Consider the following 14,244-nt stretch of genomic DNA (forward strand, 5'->3'; position numbering starts at 1 on the left):
GTAGTCCCCGCTACTTGGGAGGCTGAGGCAGGAGAATGGCGTGAACCCGGGAGGTGGAGCTTGCAGTGAGCCGAGATCGCGCCACTGCACTCCAGCCTGGGCGACAGAGCAAAAACTGTCTCAAAAATAAATAAATAAATAAAGCCACCAGTTCTACACTTCTATAACCCATTAATCTATAACTCGTTAATCCATTAACCCATGAATAGATTAATCCATTCATGGGGGCAGTCACCTCTTAAAGGCTCTACCTCTCAATACTGCCATACTGGGAACTAAATTTCAACGTGAGTTTTGGAGGAGACAAACATCCAACCAAAGCAACATGTAATCAAGAGTTTAACCCTTGAAAAATGTACATACTTGATATATCCACCATTCAAAGATGTTTTCAAAGTTAAACTAGAAGAGTGGGAACTAATGAAATTTATCACCAGTAAGCTAGCATCAAAAAGGTAAAATTTAAAAACAGCAACAACAACCAGGTAGCAACAGTGTATGGAAGCAGGGAACATAACCTATAGCACAAAGACAAAGGGGCTAAGCAAGCCTTCGTCATGAAGTGCCTGTCACTTGCCTTATCTGTGAACTAAACATTTCTTATTTTCTACTATACAAAAAGCTAAGGCTGGTCACAAGAACCAAGGGTTGCTTTTGTTCCTTTTGAATGTCTAATAAGTATGCTTGATTAAAAAATAAAATAATTTAAAAGAATAAAGGTGATCATTTTAAACTCGAAGAGATTTGCTATAAATCTCCATTTGCTATAAATAAATGGAGATTTATTTATAGCAGATTTATGTCCTTCAGTGTTATTCTGGAGCGCCATTTGCTATAAATAAATGACCAACTTCTAGCAGTAATACATGTCTCAGTATACCTTTATACAGAGTTTTGAATTTGGAAAGCACATTAGTGTTCCACATATTCAAAAAATAAAATTAATAAACAAAGATGGGAAAGATAAAAACCTAAAATTGAAAGCAAAATGAAGCAAAGGGAAATGGATGTACTTCAAATTAAAAACATAACCACTATGATGAGAGGTGAGAAAAAGAATAATATAAGTTATGATCTCAAAATTTTACTATCTACCCTATTCTAAGAAAGTGTGGAGGGAAAACATGTCCTGAACTTTGTTAGTAGGTCTTTTTCTGTACTAGTATGGGTGACATAATTTGAATCTATTTTTAGATGTATTAGAGGACTGAGTAAATGAACAAATGTGTTTGGAGGCAGGGTTTTCACTGTGGAAGAATAATACCTTATAGAATGGAGATAAGCATTCTCTGTGAAAATGGTTTGAATTTGGAAGTCTTACTGTGAACTCATAATTCCTAAAATATGTGCTTGTGTATGCATACATGCATGTGTGTGTATATTATTTTTCCTGTCTCCTAAAAAAGGCCTAGAATCAAATCTACGCTGTTAGTAAGTAGCATACCTAGTACCCCAATATTGGTTTCTAATACCTTTCTCCTCTAAAAACAAACAAACAAACAAAAACAAAAAACAAAAACAGAAGTCATCAGAGAAATGGTTGATTACAGGGCTAGGGCAGAGAAAGGACAAGATAAGGCTAGCACATCTCACACCAGAAAAAGTTAGTGCTGAGAAAATGATAGGAGTATATTAGAAGAACACAAGATACAATCTAAAGGGGTCCCCACCAATTAAATCTAGGATAATTTGAGCACTGAAATAAGGAAAGTAATGAACTATATATACCATTAAAAAGGGGAGTCTATAAGTCAATAAGACTGATAGGCAGACAGACAGAGAAGATAGACAGACAGACAGACAGACAGACAGACAGATAGATAGATAGATAGATAGATAGATAGATAGATAGATAGATAGATAGATAGATAGATAGATAATGAAAAGTGGGTGGATGGATGGATGGATGGATGGATGGATGGATGGATGGATAGAAAAATTATTTATAGGAGAATGCTAACTACTGACTGGTAAAAGTTGATGAAGTGTTATAGTTGGAAAATCACCATAGAAAAGACTGGTTCAAGCAAGGATCATCAATAGATGTTAAATCTAAGGGGCGAGTTTTGAAGAGGAACAAGATATTTGCATGCTCTTAAAGTGCCTTCCCACGGATTGCTTATTAGTTGTAAGGGTTAATATAGTAACTATACAGTAGAAAAACAGGCAATGCCCTTATCAGATAACCAAAATTACTATCACCAACAAAGGATAGAAGGACATTGGGTATTACATTGGATATCTCTGGATGTAATAGTGTAATCTCCAGAATAACACTGAAGGACATGTTACTTCAATATTATTCTGGTTGGGAATACAGAGCCTTAATCTCCTCATGACAAAACATCAGACAAACTCAAATAAAAACTTTTTTACTTAAAAAATAAAAGAGGTGGGGGACTTCTGTATATTTTTTAATGTCAATGTCACAAAAGACAAAGCCTGAAGAACTGTTCCCCATTAAAGGAGATTGAAGAGACATAATAGCTAGATTCAATATGTAATCCTGGACTGGATCTTGCACTGTAGGGAGGAAAACTGCTATAAAGGATATCATTAGATCAATTGACCAAACTGAAATATGGAGAACACTGACAGAAGATTAGATAAAAGTATTATGTCAATGTTAAATTTCCTGAAGCTAATAATTATACCATAGTTACATAAGAAAATCTTATTCTTTGGAAATATATTCTGATGTATTTTGAGGCAAAAGGACATGGTGTATGCAACTTACCCTAGAATGGTGCAGAAAAAAATGCACAGAGAAAAATGGAAGGGAAAAAGAAAAAGAAGGAAGGAGTGAAAAAGACGGAGTGTTCACAGACACAAATGATAAAGCAATTGGAATAAAATGTCAATAAGAGGTGAATCCATGTAAAATGAATACGGTGTACTTTGTACTATTTTTGCAACTTTTCAGTAAGTTTGAAACGATTTCCAAATAAAAAATGTAAACAACAACAAACAAAACAATGTCTTCACTCACACAGCCTTGTGAATTTAAAATAACATACACGGTGTTCTTAATCTCATAACTTTATTTCTGGAAATATCACCTCAATGTGGAAAAAGTCATATGTGCAAAGATATTTGTCAATGCATTGTTTATAAAAACAAACAACTTGAAAATACCACATGTAGTTTTCAAAAACTGAGAATGGTTAATTAAATTATGCTATGCAAATTCCAAAGAACACTATGCAGTATTTAAATGTTTACAAAAGTTTATAACAATTGGAAACACATGACATGATATTAAGTGCAAACAACAGGACTAAAGATGATACATACAGCACGATCACAACTAAGTAAAACAGGCAGATAAAAGGAAAAACCTTAGACAAAAATGCCTAGAAAGAAATCCAAGAAACTGTCAACATTGGTCATCTGTTCCTAGGAGATGGTTCATGGATGATGTTTTTCCTTTCTACTAATAATTAATTAGATATATAGGCTAATAATTATATAACACAAGAGAAGCTTTATTCTTTAAATAATTTAATAAAAGTTAATAGGAATAAGTTACATTTACGTAAGTTCTTTGGGAACACCTGTTATGTAAGTAAATGATACTGTGGATGTGTGACTATCAAAATGGAATCTGAGTTACTTGTAGTCTCAAAGATGGGAAATGAAACAGGGAAGTCATACTAGGAGACAGTCATACTAGGAAGAGATAATCATACTAGGGATGACTAGTATGACAAGCAGTACTTTAGTTGTGCATCCACACATTCAGGAGCCAGTGATGCCTCTTTTCTCCTTATTCTGAGCCATCAGAGGATTGTGGGATTACTGTCTACCCTCTCATCCCACCTCCCCCCATCTCACAGGAGAAAGAAGGAAAAGCAGTGGTGCTTACAAAGATGGAGCATGTGACAGTGGCTTCACTGATTTCGAGCTATTAATTTTTTAGCTAAACAGTCACATTTCTTACTACTCCTGCTCAGAGTATACGTTCAAGATGAAATTCTCCAATATTCTACAAGTAGAACTGGACAAGCCCAATTATATTGGGAAATGGTGATATTCACTGAGAGAGAGGGAGAGGGGGAAAGGGTTGGGGGACAGGAAGGAGAGGGAGGAAGGGAGGTGAGAGAGAGGAGAGAGAAAGTGTAGAGAAATAAAGGAAGGAGAGAAGTACGGGACAGAGGGAGAGAAAAAGGAGAAAAGCGGGGCAGAGACTGAGGCAGAGAAAGGGTAAGAAAAAACACCTGTGCTTTGAAAAACTAGGTGACAATGATCAGATGTAAATGTTTAGTTAACTGAAACGCTGAAAGGAAAATTGAAACAGCACCGCCATTCATTTTCTAATAGGTTCCCGGAGTCACCAGCAAAAGGTTAGGCTACTCTTTAAAAAAAAAAAAAAAAAAAAAAAAAAGGTTGGGGGAGTGGTTGGGAGTATTAAGAGAATAGTGTATGACAAAACAAAAGAGGAAGTTTCTACGTTAAACAATTATTACAGCTCAGTTCCTGTTTAAGACCATCACATTTGTGAGCATTTAATTATATTTATTTCTTAATGTACCCTGATTTGAGTAATCTTGAACTATGAATCTCATAAACTCAGCCAATGAAATAATTAAAATTCTTTTGCCAAGTTGATGTGTATGAAAAAGTCAAACACTTCATTTAAAATTTATGTGAGGCACATTCATAAGAATACACTAATTTCTCATTCAGATTTCAAATTGAATCCATTTAATGACTGCCGATAGCAAAGCAATAGGAATGCATAAAAGAATAGTCATACAATCGACAATTACCCAAAGTTCCTCTCATGTTTTATGAATCAACAATTGTCTCCTAACTTGTCAAAGAAATCAGTGTGAATTAGCGTCTAGAATCTTATAACCTGTCTGCATTAAACTATAAAAAAAAAGAGTACAATTAGACATACAATTTAAAGAATTCATCAATTTAAATGAACAAAAATAAAGAACTTCTCTGTGATCCCATGCTCCTTTTCAAGACAACACACTCTCAGGGCTGTCTGGTTTACCACTATTTCTTCTTCACATTCATGTTCTTTATCAGCAAAACGATTACAATGGTCTTTCAGACTTGAGTGATGAATGACAAAACAACACAGTTCCATTCTAAAATATGAATGGCTTTGGAGCACAGCTCCAAAAATGAACTGCAATGGTTATGCCAGAGAATAAATAACACCCAGCAACAGAATCAAATTCTAAAATTAAGCAAGAAAAAGAAGTAGAAATAAAAGAAGGAGGAAAAGGCAAAAGAGGAGGAGGATGGGGGAGGCAGAGAGGGATCCAGAAATTTCAACACCTGCGTCATGAAAATTGTTTCTTCCTTTTTCCCCTGAAACAAAACATAACACTAGCACTTACTGTAAGATAGATTAAATTATTTCTCACCAGGCGGTGAAGAAATCTCACTCCGCCCTCAAATTCACATTGACAAAACTTCTCTTACAGCTATGCACATTCTGACATACAGCAGCCACAAACTCAGTGCTCTGGTGTTGCAGCAGGTGAAGTTTGATTAAAGGCAGAGTTCCTGCCCATACATGTGAACAGGAAGATCAACTTACAAACCCCTTCAACAGTGTATAGCAGGGCTCTGGACCAAGGTGATTCATTTTAGCTATCCTAAAAAGGAGATCACCCACAGAGCACAGAATTAAATCGTGTTATTAAAAAACAAAATAGCAGGCCCACACTAACAATATCATCACAAAGAACAAATATTTCTATACAAGAAAAACAACAAGTCAATTTTGTTCATATGTCATATTCTCATTATGGCCAGTCCCAACCATTCTATTTAAAATTGTAACCCTTTCCCTAGTACTCCTACTCCTTCTTATCCTGCTTATTTTTTTCCACAGTTGCTGTCATTCTTAAAATACTACACAATTTGTTCATTTATTGTGTTAATTGTTTATTTCTTACTCCCCACTCCAATATATGTTCCATACAGGGGGAGGTATTTGTCTATTTACTCCAGTACCTGGCACATAATAGATACTCAATAAGTGTCTGTTAAATAAATGAGTCATTCATTAAGTTCAATGATTTCTTAAAGCTTTTCTTATTCAAGCAGAAAAGGCAAAAATTAGGCAGAGAATTTTCAAAGAGTTATAATAGGACATACAAGGGTTTATTATCTCTACTCTAAAAAGCCTATTTACATTGATTAAATACCACACAGACACACATATACATACACATTAAACACTGATTCAGAAATGGGCTAAAGAACCTAAAACGCTACTGAAAAGAAAAGCAAATGGTTAATAAAATTTTGGAGGAAAACAACCTCACTGACAGCAAATAAACACAAATTAAAACAGAATTATATTTTTCTTCTACATAATGTATCAAATACTTTAAAAACTTAACATTCACATTCCCAAACACAAATGACCCTGCAGTAAGATGGTCATCTCCAGCCAGGAGGAATGAAATCAAAACAACCATTATCTGACCCAGAAATTTCAATTGTGAAACCTGCAAAGAAACACTATAAAATGTAGGCAAAGACCAAATACAAAGATGTTCATAAAAGCAGTATTTACAGTAGAAAAATCTAGAGGATTAAAAGTGGTGAAACAAGCCAGGCACAGTAGTACACCTGTAATCCCATCTGCTCAGGAGGCTGAGGCTCCTGGGCCCAGGGAGGATCTCTTGGGCCAGGAGCTCAGGGCTATAGTATGCTATGCTTGCACCTGTGAATAGCCACTACAAACCAGCCTGGGCAACACAGTGAGACCCCATCTCTTTCAAAAAAAAAAAAAAAGGAGAAATAGCCCATTCAATTATGATACATCCACAAAATTAATTATTATATAGTCTTTAAAATGTATGCTTGAAGAATATTTATAAAGACAAAAGACTACAAATAATAGTAAATAAATAAAAACAAGAAGAGTCTAATCTGAACTAGGCATGGTAATATGCATGGAAAGTGAAAAATATTAATATCAAGAATATTTTTCTCTGGTAGGATTATAGCTGAATTTTGTCCTCTAAACTATACTTTTATGGATTCTCTTTTTCCATCAACATAAAGATTCTACCTTTAGAATTAGAAAAAAATTTTAAATGAAACAGATTTCATAGAAGACTGAAGGAAAGAAAGATTTAATAGAAAAGTTGGGATAAAATATACTTTTAAGGGTTGTCATTAAGCAAATAGAAGAATAAAGTCTTAGGAAATAAAGTATTAGAAAAAACGACCAAATGTTAACAGTATCTGACAAAAAAAAAACATAGAGGTTGCATTTTAAAAAAATAGAATGCATTCTTATTCCCATATTAAAAAAAAAAAATCCACAGCTCTGAATAACCTTATAAGGTCCACTCATTCCAAAATTATCTCATTAAAATTTGTATCTTAAAATTCAATCTGAAATTTGAAAGGGGATCTTTTCAGTTTTAGTTCCTAATCCACATAGCTATGAAAGAGGAACAAACCTGAAAAAAAATGAGAAAATACAAAGCATTATGGCATTAGCACTGTTCTTAACATGAATATAAACTAAATTTATTGATAATAAATGAACTTTTCAATAAATCAGCCAAATACAGAGTCACTGACCACAGTAATAAATCATCTGCTAGGAAAAGGCTGAATTTATTGAAGAAAAAAAAGAAAAAGAAAAAGAAGAAAAAAATCTTTCTGGATGATCAGAAGAAAAAACTACCCAAGCTCTTAGGGAAGCCCTTTTTCATAATACGTACAGGTAGAGTAATCATTTTGACTATCTAAAACAAATTCAAACATTTAAAACAAAGACAATGGTTGTGCTTACAGATCTAGATCTACAGACTTAACATCCGCACATGCTCTTTGGAAGTCTACAAAAGCAGTGTCAACAGAAACATTAACATCCTTTGCAGTCATCTGACAGCACTGCTTCATAAAATTACATCAGATCTCTATCTAAAGCAAGTATTAGGGCTATCCATACATGCAGTAAAAGAGAATGTGAAGGGAAAGTAAGAAAATTCAAGCAAACCTATTACTTTTCTTTTAAGCTCAAATATATTTCTTAAGGCTAAACATCAGAAGCAAGATGCTTGGATATCAACACTTTCCTTTATGACTTTAGCTTTCTATCTAGCTCCAGAGGGGAAATCATGTTTACAAGAACCACGAGACATGTGAAAAGCAATAACCAAGATAAATGAAAAAAAAAAAAAAAATGCCGGGTTAGGTTTTAGTCAGAACTTTATTGCAAAGGTACTTTGTTTTATGAGATGAAGAAATCTACTTCTCGTCTTCTCTAGCATTACATATTGAAAAACAAAAACATGATTAAACCATTCTTTTAATGTCATCTCATCATTTATAAAGAGCTTAAGGAAAACAATTTGCATGCAGACTGAGCACACTACAGAGATGGTGCATAGCGTGCAACCCAACGTCAAAAACTAAAGTTCAATTTCCAGTGCTAATCAAGTTTCTAAAACGGGAGCCCTGTTGATTTCCCTATGAGCCACATGATTTTTGTTTTATAGTCTTGATGCAAAATTTCCTAAAATTTTGAAGCCAATTTTTTTTAAAAGTAGAAAATAAAAAACAAAACACTAGAGATAATTAATGTTCATCCATTATTCATTCCAAAAGAAAGGGAAAAATTCATGGTCAGAGATTGATTACTTGTATAGTATGTTCTTATAACAGAGGAAATGAGAGTTTGCATAAAGTAGGAAGGGACGCAACAGATTTATAAAAATTAAGTACATGTGTGATATTTAGACTTGCCTTTGATCAATTTTCAGCTATTCATATATAGCAAGCAGAAAGCAAACTTGTCTGTATATCAGAATCACTTAAAGATATTTTTAACCATACCCCCAAACAATTAGATCACAATCTTTGGGGGTGATAGCAGGCATTCAGGATTTCTTGATGCTCTCCAAGTTTGGGAATCATTGACATAAAGTACAGAAAACAAACAAATTCTTCTGCCTTCTTTGAGATTTATCATCGGGATTATCCCAGAGAATTGAAGGGGGAAAAGAGATAAAGAAAAGGAAAAGGAAAAAGTTGGGAAAAATACTAAACCAGTGCATTAATCTACATCTGCTTTTTAAAGCAGATCATTTACACACATACTCACTGCTGTTTCTGAAGCTGGCTCAACAAAATGCTGAAAAAAAATCATGATAGAGGTACATGGCATATTATGCTGACATGAGTTTCTACGGCACAGCCCCAGTCTTTTAAGAAGGATGCTGATTTGGGTGAGAGAGCAGAAGAGAGATTATTCTCATAAACACAAAAAAAGGTACGCAGATTCCAAGGTGACTACCACAGCTTTCTAGTGGCAAATCGCCAGCAATCAGAGATGTTTGAAATGTGAACTTGCTTAACCTTGCCTACTTTAATGGTTTATTTTAATAAGGGGAAGGATATTAAAACTGTCTATTAAGTTCAAACACGGAAGAAGAGGACAAGAAAAAAATCCTAAACCCTGTAATTCCAACTTTTTTTAAAAAAGACTCACTGTAGCTAATTTTCTAATTTTATATATTATTTAAAAATAGCCCAAAAGATTTTATTTGTTACGTAGCATTTTATTCTCCTTCTATCCCATATTTCTTTTTTAAAGAAATCATTTAAGGTACATGCATTCCATTTGTACTATTGGTTCATGACATTCAAAGACTTCATCATGCACACAGGATCACCTGTGTACTTAGCTTAACTCTGTGGAAATCTCTCATCCCTAGGAAAGAACCTAGATTATTTTTATGCCATCCAAATGGGGGACTGTCCCAGATACCAGATGACGAAGGGGCCCCTGAGGGACCATAATGCTAACGTGCTATGAGCACTATACAATTTGACTCCAGAGATGCCTCTCTGTTTGGCAGGGCCTCCACATATGTCCTGTGAATAATAAAGATGTGGTTGTCACTGGCGGTGGAAGCAAAGGGTGCATGTCCTTGTGAATGTGACCACATTAGATTTAAGATAGAAGAAAGTCCTTTACAAGGAAAACAGAAAAAATGGTGTATCAATTTATGTGCTACAGACATGGTTGTGCTTCATTACTGTAGCATAGGATTAAAAACATAAATCTTGACCACTCTTCAGAGAGCTAGGGTTGAGCTACGTAACATGTTTTCCTTAGTGGTGGCTTTTGGCATTTTGGTCATTTCAACAATATTCGTTGGCCAACCTTCAACAAGTCACCACTTAACTAACTTTATTTATTTATTTTTTTTTTTAGGAGCACATAAAGATGAAGGGAATACTTCTTTTCCAAAACAGATATGCAGGAGATTAACTTTAGAGTTGTTCTATATCATCCTAAATTTTCCACTGCTTCTGTCCTGCAGTGAAGTCACAATACATCTGTGACAGAATAACTCCCATGGCAACAGGCTGACATCATAAACATCAGATTAAGAGTTGGCTGCAAAGCCAAAGGAGATGATGGGCTGGGAAGGAAGAGGCTATAATTCAAACAAATCTCTTCCATAATAGCTATGGGAATACTAAACATTACTGGCCAAGTAAATTGCTTTCTGTATAAGTGTTCTCTTTTTTTGAAGTTTGCCCCAGTGTGAAAGTCTCTCTGTAAGTCAGAACCTTAGCATTATTTTAATGTACTGTTCTGTATTTAATAATCTTATGCTTCAGACATTAGTCTGTTACCATGGGAATGACAGCAGCACAAATACAGGATTATGGCTATCAAGCAGGAGAAAAGAAATTATGAATAAGCCTCGTTATGTTCAATAATTAGCAGCTACATGGAAAAAAACAAAACCATGAATTTAGGTTGATGCATTTATCTCAGTGTTTGAATACAACTCTGAGTGTGTTATTGCTTTAAAATGGGATTCTAACAAACTGCCAAAAACTTCATGACTAGCAGTTGTTACTCAGTGCTATAATTTAAAAATTCATCCTGTCCATCTCTTTTTTCTCCTATTTATATTCTTTCCCTGCAGAAGATTGGTAACTAATGGGTAATACACAACATTCCAAGATAGATTCTGGTATCTTGAGCCAACATATCAGGAGAACGGCACAGAGAAACTGAACATTACCAGCCCCTCTACCTTAGCTAACTGTAAAATGAACAACTTCCAAGGAGCTGCTGCTGATCTCCCACAAAATGAAAAGTCTATGTATCAAGATGTAGAATAGTACAGCTAAGCACAAGGCTCCTCCCCAATCAAACAGAAGCAGAATGAAGATCATTATCAATAAAAGCACTGGCCTAGAGTTCTATCAATAAATTGATATGTAACCCAAGGCAGGTCTTCTTTCTTTGAGTTTCAGTTTCATCAACTTTGAAGTGAGAATAACAGAGCATAAAAGTCAAACTTGAACCAACACATGATCTGTATAGCTCATTTTTTTAATTCTCAAGTGACAATAAGAGACATTGTACTCTATCACGTTTACCTTAATGACTAAGGAAGTGTGCCATACAGTTAGAACTCTTAACAAGGCATGCACCCCTTTGCTAATTGTAGAACAGATGAACAAAATGGTAGATAAAAATTTTGAGAATACCAAAGATGGTTAGAACAATACCTCCTAAACCCAAAGACTACATCCAAATATTGAAGAAAGTACTACAGCAATGCCACAGCATCAAGTCTTCCCTGAATATTTGGGGAAATGGGCACATTGCTACACTTTTGGCATCCTGTGGAATCACTCACCCTCTCTACAAGAGTATCATTACTCATTATCCCATCCAAATCAGATGTCAAGAATGAAATCTTAATCTACTCATAAATCAGTAAACACTCAACTAAGATCAACAGCTCCTCGGTACTTTCAAATTTCCTTAATCCCCTCTTCCATGAGGTTTCTGCATTCAATGGCAATGGTACAACACATCATTGGGAGAAAGTAATTTTAGAACGTGCCATCCAAATTAACTGGTCGTGAATAGGCTTTGATTAAAATATAAAGGGCTTTTAAAATAATTTAAAATGATTCACTGGAACTAATTTGGAGATATTTTAATCTCTGAATGTGCAATGAACTGTAGTCTCCCTTGGCCCCAGCATCTCCTTAGAGAGGAACATTTCTAGTCAGGCCTTATGCCACTGGATAAGAGGTATTTGAGCCATATGAACTAAAATGCCCATGCCTGAATTTCCCCCTGACTTTTCTCACTTGTGTCTCTCCAACTTAGGCATGGTTCTCTTCCACTTTCCAAACCAAATTGTATATACTTTTCCTTCTCAGTGAATATTGCTCATCTGTTTACTAGGCCAGATAGCTAGATAATTCTAAACACAACAATGTGACAATTATTTAAAGAATCACATGAGATCAAACAATCTCAGCTTACATTCTTTAGTCATTTGTATAAATTCCATTTTAGATTAAACAAAAGAAGATTTTCCCAACTTAATATTCTAACATATTTATTTACAGGGATTCCACTAAGGCCACTTGTGAAACAATATCTAAGCCACATTTAACTAGGCTCTTTTAATGTGACTGTGACATTCAAGAAGATGGCTCAGGCTTTGAAAAGTGCCTACTTAGACCCACTACAGATTCCTTTACAAAATCCTTTGGTGACTGGTCTCCAAGATTTCCTGAATCTCAGCCAAAGACCCTTCAGATAACAGGAGAGGAGAGTTAGTCTCTATTTTTCTACATTCTAGACGTTGTTGTTTCTTTCTGAGCCATGGGATAGAGCTGGAAAGAAGAAATGAGCAACAAAATCTATATATTGGAGCACTGTGATAAGGATAGATATTCCCTGATTTAATCTTCCCAACAATCTGATAGGTAGTTATTATTATACCTACTGAGTAAATGAGGAAGTAGAAGAAGAAAAAGATATCCAACTGAGTTATCACACAGTAATGAAAAAGTGAAATTCAAACCTAATACAACTCCAAAACCCAAGTTCTTTCTGTTGTATTCTTATTAAAATCCAGTCTTCTTGAAAGTTGGAAGCTGGTCCTTTCATTCTTCTGTGTAATCTCAGAGACTACACATACAAAGAGTTCTTAACAAAACATGTATATCAAGTAAAAAAGGCAAAGTGTTTACAAGAAATTATCTAGTTTCTTTTGTCAAGCCAATCCCCTGGCTCAGACCAGACCAGAGCACACGCGAGAAGTATGACTTACTACTACAGCATCAGAGAAGAGGAAGGAAACCCTCAAAATCCATCCATTTTGAAGCTGATGTATCCGAGCATAAGATTGTCACTTACCTAAAAGAAATATGAGAGAAAACACCATTATTGTAAACGTAGACATTTACCTCTTAGAAACTTTACCTACTAATATATTAAAATATACTTTAATTTTATAGTCAGTGTATCCTGAGCACAATAATATAAAAAGAGCTGTTTTTTCATCTTTCAGTTTTTCAAAGCCATCCTCATTATCTTTTTACAGAGTATTTAATTCCAGTCTTTTTCTCACCTTTACCTGGAACAGTCTAACTTTTTGTGATGATAAAACATCTTTAAAAGATTGATGTATCTTCTCTCCAGAAAAATCACATATAGAAACCTCTTTTATATAGCGTTAGCCAGTTCACAGTCCACCTGCGGTCTACCCACTGACCTATATGATGAACATCATATGAGAGCAGGCTGTAGGATATCCCTGAATCTTACACATACTTCATAATTTGCTTCAGAAGCCCACAAAAACTTTAAATTTCCAGAAACATATGATATATGTACAAAATTCTGCACCCAGCCTATATAAAATGCTCATTCTTTTTCAGAATAAATGTCCTATCAACAAAGAATTGGTCAATACTAGGTGGCAAAGAAAGTCTCTAGAAATAGCAGAGAAATGCCAGCTACTTAGATGCCAACTAGGTCTGTTGGCTATAAAAACTTATATAAATTAAAAACAAACCAACCAAATAATTACCAAGAAAACATAAAAAAGAAAAACAGTGTATGTGTGTGTCTGTGTTCTACATCGGGATAGGGAAGAGGCAGGCACTACCAGATATTTTAAAATATTATAAAGCTTCTACAAGTGGAAGAGTGTGGTTTTGCTGCATGAAGAAACAGAACAATAGAACAAAAAGCTCAGAAAGTGAAAAAAAGTACACATAGAAAATTGTATATGATGAGAGATCACACCTCCGATCAATGTGGGAAAAGATGGCCTTTTTAATAAATGATGTTTGGACAAGTGGACAGCCAATGGAAAAAAATTAAATTGCATTCATACTTCACATTATATATCAGAATACTCTCAAAATCAGACCTACATATATATATGCTGGCGATATATATATATCTTA

At 34.7% G+C, this 14,244-nt stretch overlaps 1 protein-coding gene and 1 long non-coding RNA gene across 15 annotated transcripts in view; one reads left to right on the forward strand and one right to left on the reverse strand.

Moving 5' to 3' along the window:
• The window catches only part of LOC105476459 (uncharacterized), a 34,061-nt gene extending 22,733 nt beyond the window's left edge, over window positions 1–11,328 (forward strand). For both annotated transcript variants that reach the window (XR_011611084.1, XR_003016784.2), the window contains one exon: window positions 10,941–11,328. This is a non-coding gene — a long non-coding RNA (uncharacterized lncRNA). The remainder of the gene's footprint in view (window positions 1–10,940) is intronic.
• LOC105476461 (cell adhesion molecule 1) overlaps window positions 1–14,244 on the reverse strand; it is a 338,295-nt gene that overhangs the window by 217,834 nt on the left and 106,217 nt on the right. The gene's annotated exons all lie outside the window — the stretch shown is intronic.

This window comes from Macaca nemestrina, chromosome 12 (genome assembly GCF_043159975.1).
Source record: "Macaca nemestrina isolate mMacNem1 chromosome 12, mMacNem.hap1, whole genome shotgun sequence".
Classification (NCBI taxonomy): domain Eukaryota; kingdom Metazoa; phylum Chordata; class Mammalia; order Primates; family Cercopithecidae; genus Macaca; species Macaca nemestrina.